General features: G+C 38.3%; 1 protein-coding gene across 1 annotated transcript in view; it reads right to left on the bottom strand.

Moving 5' to 3' along the window:
* The window catches only part of KIF13A (kinesin family member 13A), a 210,862-nt gene that overhangs the window by 204,500 nt on the left and 384 nt on the right, over nucleotides 1–5,978 (bottom strand). The window lies entirely within an intron of this gene.

Here is a 5,978-nt window from a genome sequence, read left to right on the forward strand (position 1 = left end):
ATTAAAAATTTCTGAACTAAAATATTTGCAATAGTGACACAAAAATAGGATTTTTTCAAAATCTTCCAACTTTCTGTACTGACTAGAAGTAATTATCTTCATGAATTGAGAGTTGTCTGGGGCAACTACCACCTTCAATTCTAGCATTTACATTTGCTCTAAAGAGAATCACTACTTTTATTTTTATTGCTGAAAGTTAAATAAAAAGGGAATTTGATAGAATCTTCTAATAGAAATAAAAAAATGTTAATAGCAAAGATCATATACAAAATACTTTCTTTATGCTGGGCATTCTTGAATCTAGGCACTGAGAATACAAAAATAAATAATAAATAGTCTTTCCCCAGAGAAACCTAGAATCAACTGAATACAGCTACTCCTGAGATAGATCCTTAACATTAAAGACAGAGACCAACACAAACAAAACAATGCATTATGGGCAGGCAGAGGGGTGAACTACATAGGGGAGTCTATCATTAATGTCCTCAGAAAGAGGGCAAAAATACCACAACCAAGGAACAAGAATAGGATGCTATTTTTTTTTAAATTTACGACCAAAAAAGAGCTCTTGAAAATTAAAAACATGGTCGCAGAAAAGAAAAATTAAACATAAGGATTGAAAGATAAGTGGAGGAAATTTCCCAGAAGGTAGAACAAAAAACAAGAGATGAAAAGTAGAAAGGGAAAAAAAAAAGTAATTAGATGACAAGTTCAGGAAACTAACTCCATATCGAAATAAGTATTGGGGGGGGGGGGGGCACAGAATGAATAAACAGGTGAATTTAAGATTTTTAATTTTTTTTTTTTAAGAACCAAAGGACATGAGTTTCCAGGACAAAAAGGCCCACTATGATTATTTCACATACAAACAGGTGAGTGTGTGTCGGGGGGAGAGAATGTTCCACAAGATTCAGAGAGGAAAAACCTAGGTTACACACTAAGGTTTAGAAATCCAAATAGCTTTGGACTTTTCAACAGAAACACCGGAAGGTAAAAGACATTAGGGCAACCAACATCTTTAATTTGATACCCATCCAAACTATCAATGAGGTGGGTGGGTAGAACAAAGATATTTTCATGGTTTTAAAAACACTTTACCTCCTCAGCACCCTTTCTCAGGGAAATAGTAAAGGATGTGCTCTATAAAACTGAGGCAGTAAACCAAGAAATTAAAGGGAAACAGAAAAACAAGACATTCCACGGAGAAAACAGGTAAGGGGAATCCTCAGAATGATGTGACAGAAACCTCAGGAAGGTGGCTAAACCAGGCAGAGAAGGCCATCAGTTCATAAAGGAGCATGTAAGAAGGGTCAAGGAGAAATGTTTCTAAGAAGATGAAATCAAGAGAGTACCTGATATGTTTGAATGTCCTGAAATGAGGCAAGGGGCAGATAATGTAAATGCTGAATTAAGAATAAGTACATAGAAAAAGCAGCAAATTAAAGGAAAGGGAAAAAATAGAAATAATTGTTAACTCCAGGGAAAACAAAAAGTTCTGTATAGAAAAGAGATAGGAAAAGAGACCACAGAAGAGTACATGGTTCAACTATAAACAGTATTCTATTTGGTCATATAAATAATGTACACACTAAATACTGATGCAACCAAAATTACTATATTGGGAAAATGGGGAATAGAAAGAATTTGGGGTGGGCTGGGGACAGCACATAGAAAGAGAACAAAGAGAGAAATCAAACACTAACACTACCAGCATGTTACTCAGAAATATGGAGGGAAATTCCAAAAGAATGAGCTAAAATTGCTATATGTGGCTGCCTCTAGGGAAAGAAATGAAAAGAATTATTTTTTTTTATCATAGCCTTTATAAATGATAGACCTACTTTATACTGTCAACTATGTATACTGATTTAAATACACAGGGTAGGGCCCTGGCTGCTGTGTCTCAGTTGGTTGGAGCATCATCCCATACACCAAAGGTTGTGGGTTTGATTCCCAGTTAGGGCACATACCCAAGTTGCAGGCTCAATTCCCAGTTGGGGAGCATACAGGAGCAGCCGATCAATGTTTCTCTCTCACATCGATGTTTCTCTTTCTCTCTCTTTCGCGCGAGCTCTCTCTCTCACTCTTTCTCCCCTTCCTCTTTCTCTCCCTTCCCCTCTCTCTCAAATCAATTTTTAAAAGAACATATCCTCAGATGGTGATTGAAAAAAAATTTTAATAAAAAAATTTTTTCACCTTTGGTGGGTGAAAAGTAGGTTTACAGTTGGTTATATGATAAATAATACAATAATAAATAATACAAGAATGAACTGTTTCACAATCAAACTGTAAACGTACCTTTGCCCAAACCTGCATATATACATATATACACATAATATTTATTAAAATACATATAAACAATATATAAGCCGTAACCGCTTTGGCTCAGTGGATAGAGCATCGGCCTGCGGACTGAAAGGTCCCGGGTTCGATTCCGGTCAAGGGCATGTACCTTGGTTGCGGGCACATCTCCAGGAGGAAGTGTACAGGAGGCAGCTGATTGATGTTTCTCTCTCATCGATGTTTCTAACTCTCTATCTCTCTCCTTTCCTCTCTGTAAAAAATCAATAAAATATATTAAAAAAAAAACAACAATATATAAGTGTGTATCTGAAAATATGCATGAAAAATAAATGACTGCGGTTATCTTTATTTTTGAGAGGTGAGGGGATAGGAAGAGTAGGAGTGACAGCAGGGGTGAAAGGAAGGCTTTTCACCATATGTCTCTTTATACTTTGATTTTTTAACTATAACCCATTTTGGCAAATTAGGGGTTCTCATTCTACTCCCCCTTCCCGAACTGAAGTGTGTGTGTGTGTGTGTGTGTGTGTGTGTGTACAATCGCCCAGAAGAAGGTATGCTTTAACTTTATTTGACAAGGACTTTTTCCTGTCCTTGCTACACTATTAGCACCCACATGGCCAGCATAAATGCCGCCTGTCTTTGCAGGGTGCCAGACCCTGGGTCGCTTCCACAGCCCCTCCTCAGTGCTCCACCACACTGGGAACCTACGCGGCACAGGTGTTTGCTGAGCACCTGCTTTGAGCCAGGTGCTGCTTAGGGGCACGGGTCACAAAGGTAAGTAGGACAAGATAGTTGCCTTCAGGGAGCTCACAGGCTCAATGAGGAGAATGAAGAGGAAATAGGTGATTTGCAAATAATACAGTGCATGCAAGGGCAAAAGTATAGTCTACATAAGCTACCACATTGTTTTTTTAATGTTTCCCCCCATCTCTCAAAGGTGAGACCCTCTGTCAGGCCCACAGTTACTGGGCCTATAGTTACCTTTGGATCTCCTGTGCCAAGTATGGTGTCATATGTCTCCTGCATAGTAATACAACTGCATTTGAAGAAACCAATTCAGCCCTGACTGGTTTGGCTCAGTGGATAGAGCGTTGGCCTGCGGACTGAAAGGTCCCAGGTTCGATGTGGTCAAGGGCATGTACCTTGGTTGCGGCACATCCCCAGTAGGTGTGCAGGAGGCAGCTAATCGATGTTTCTAACTCTCTATCCCTCTCTCTTCCTCTCTGTAAAAAATCAATAAAATGTAAAAAAAAAAAAAAAAAAAAAAAGATGAAACCAATTCATATGTCTTAATGTTTCAGAATAGCAATGGTATGTATACACATCAACCATTAATCTGGACCTCTGGACCTCTGGACCTCTGCAGTATATTATAACCTTAGAGTATCAGGACCAAAACAAACATTTTAACCTCAGAAGCCCTGTGATCTTTGTCCTCACCATGTAGTCTTGGCTTTGATTCCATAAAGTGGGAAAATTATGAAAGCTAAGCCCGTCTGTTTCTTTTCCTGGAAATCAATGCCCTCTCACTTGTTTTACTGGTAGGATTCAAAACTTTCACCCAGTAACTTAAAATTTCTATTTATGACTAATACATTAATAATTTCTTGCAATTTTCAGGAAAATGGCACTTCTCAATTTGATACAGGTTTGCCAATATTACTTTAAGTACTTCTAAGACGTCAAACCTTGGACTTCTAGGTAAAAAAGATAATATTTTTGCCTTTCCCTGAGCACTATCCCAAAACAAATGATAGAAATAAATTGTAAACATAACATGAAGCACTATCGCAATTAATAAACCCAGAGCCCAAGGGAGGAATTGTTTCTATTTTTAAATGCACTGTTGCTTTAAGGGAAAACCTGGTGGAGAAACATGAAACCAAGCTGCATAATGAAAATCAAAATGCATTTGGTGTCTCCATCCTTGCAACACAGTAATCCTAACCTACAAGCAACACTGTTGCATTGACTGACCCCTCTCAGTTGGTCTGTAAATTAAATGACTGGTACCCAGGCAGAACCCCACAGAAAGAGCCCATCTACCACTCAAAGAATCAGATCTGTCAGAAGAACAAAACAAGAGAACACCCATATTTCAATGCTATTCTTATAGCTTCAGAGAAGGGGCTATTCCAATAAGCAAGCAGATGGATAAATCCCGAAAGCATCCTACAAATGTTTACTTAAAAGATCCTGATTTATGATGGCAGTGGCCAGGAAAGCCCTAAAAATGATCAACTGATTATTTAGCATTTCTAATCAACTGTCTACAGTTATAATTTCTACCCAAATTCCACAAATAAATATTTCTCACCACAAACGATAAATCTTCATCTCATTAAACAGTACCTAACAGTAGCATTCCTTATGGTTAAGAGTGACAAGGAACAGGTGCAAGGAACCAAAAGAGAAACAGCAGCTACATAACAGCAGTTAGAATATTCTACCTGTTTCCCAGACTGCTTTAAAGAACCTAACCCAACAGAATTTTTTTCTGAAACAATAGAAAAATATTGTCTGGGGGTGGTGGTGATATTTTCATGTACTCAATGAGTTTACTTACTAACCATGAAATGTACAACTACACTGCTAAACATGTATCTAAAATACTATATTTATAATGTATCTAAAAATATTACCCAAGGATACATCCATCATTTAAAAGTATTTAACACAACATTTTAAATATAACTTAGCTATTTACTATAACCATAACAATCTGCTCTAGGTTGCAAACTTGCTAGCTTTGGTACAAAAAAGCAAAAAAACAAACAAAACACCAAATCTTACATCCTGATAATTTCTTCCCCCAAATTTAGCAAAACTGTGCCTGAACACCACATGATTATAGAATGGAGGCAGTTGCTTCCTTTAGCAATAAAGTAACAAATCCTACTTCAGAGTCTCCATTGAAAACCTTTGAAGAGCAAAAATCACTAAATTGTAGCGCATCCGTCAACAGGTGACTAGGAACACAAACTCATACTGATCTCTAGAGGAATTAATTTTGCCAAATCTCCCGGTTTTTCATTCCTATATTTTGTAAGCTAATGCACTGCTATGTTGAATGAATTCCAACCTTTTTCTTCTCAAGGGCTTACCAGAAAAATGCCAAATATTTAAATTATTTTCCCATACTGCTGGGTGGAATAGAGCAGAATTAATAAGGATCCAACAGTTAGAACTTTTCAAATGCAAATAGGTTGCCCTCTGGTAAACGCAGCCCCCTTTTAAACATGCCCCCCAGTGTCTACACAACTAGGACAATACTTTTGTTTCCTTGAAAATCAAACTTCACATATTACATTCAGGCATTATCTCAACCCAACATCACCACCAAAAAGATTTTAAATGGTCCAGGCCTCAGCCTAGATCTTACAAGACTGTTTTTGCTTTATTGTGGGGTCCTCTCTCATGTTACACACAAAATACTGTCAAATGAACAAGGCAGTGCAGCGGTGGAAAGAAAGTGGGACACTGGGTCCCTGAAAAAAAAGGTCTTGGGGTGGTCACCTGCACACTCTGGCCTCAGTTTTCTTATCTGTAAAATGTGGCTGTTAGACTAATCATCTTTAGGATCCCACCCATCCGGCCCCTCTATGTCCGGGTGCCTCTAGGCTTGGGCCTGCCGGGGACACAGCTGACTGGTGCGAGCTCCAGCCAGGGTGCCA

The sequence above is a fragment of the Myotis brandtii genome, unplaced genomic scaffold, assembly GCF_000412655.1.
Source record: "Myotis brandtii unplaced genomic scaffold, ASM41265v1 scaffold398, whole genome shotgun sequence".
In the NCBI taxonomy this organism is placed as follows: domain Eukaryota; kingdom Metazoa; phylum Chordata; class Mammalia; order Chiroptera; family Vespertilionidae; genus Myotis; species Myotis brandtii.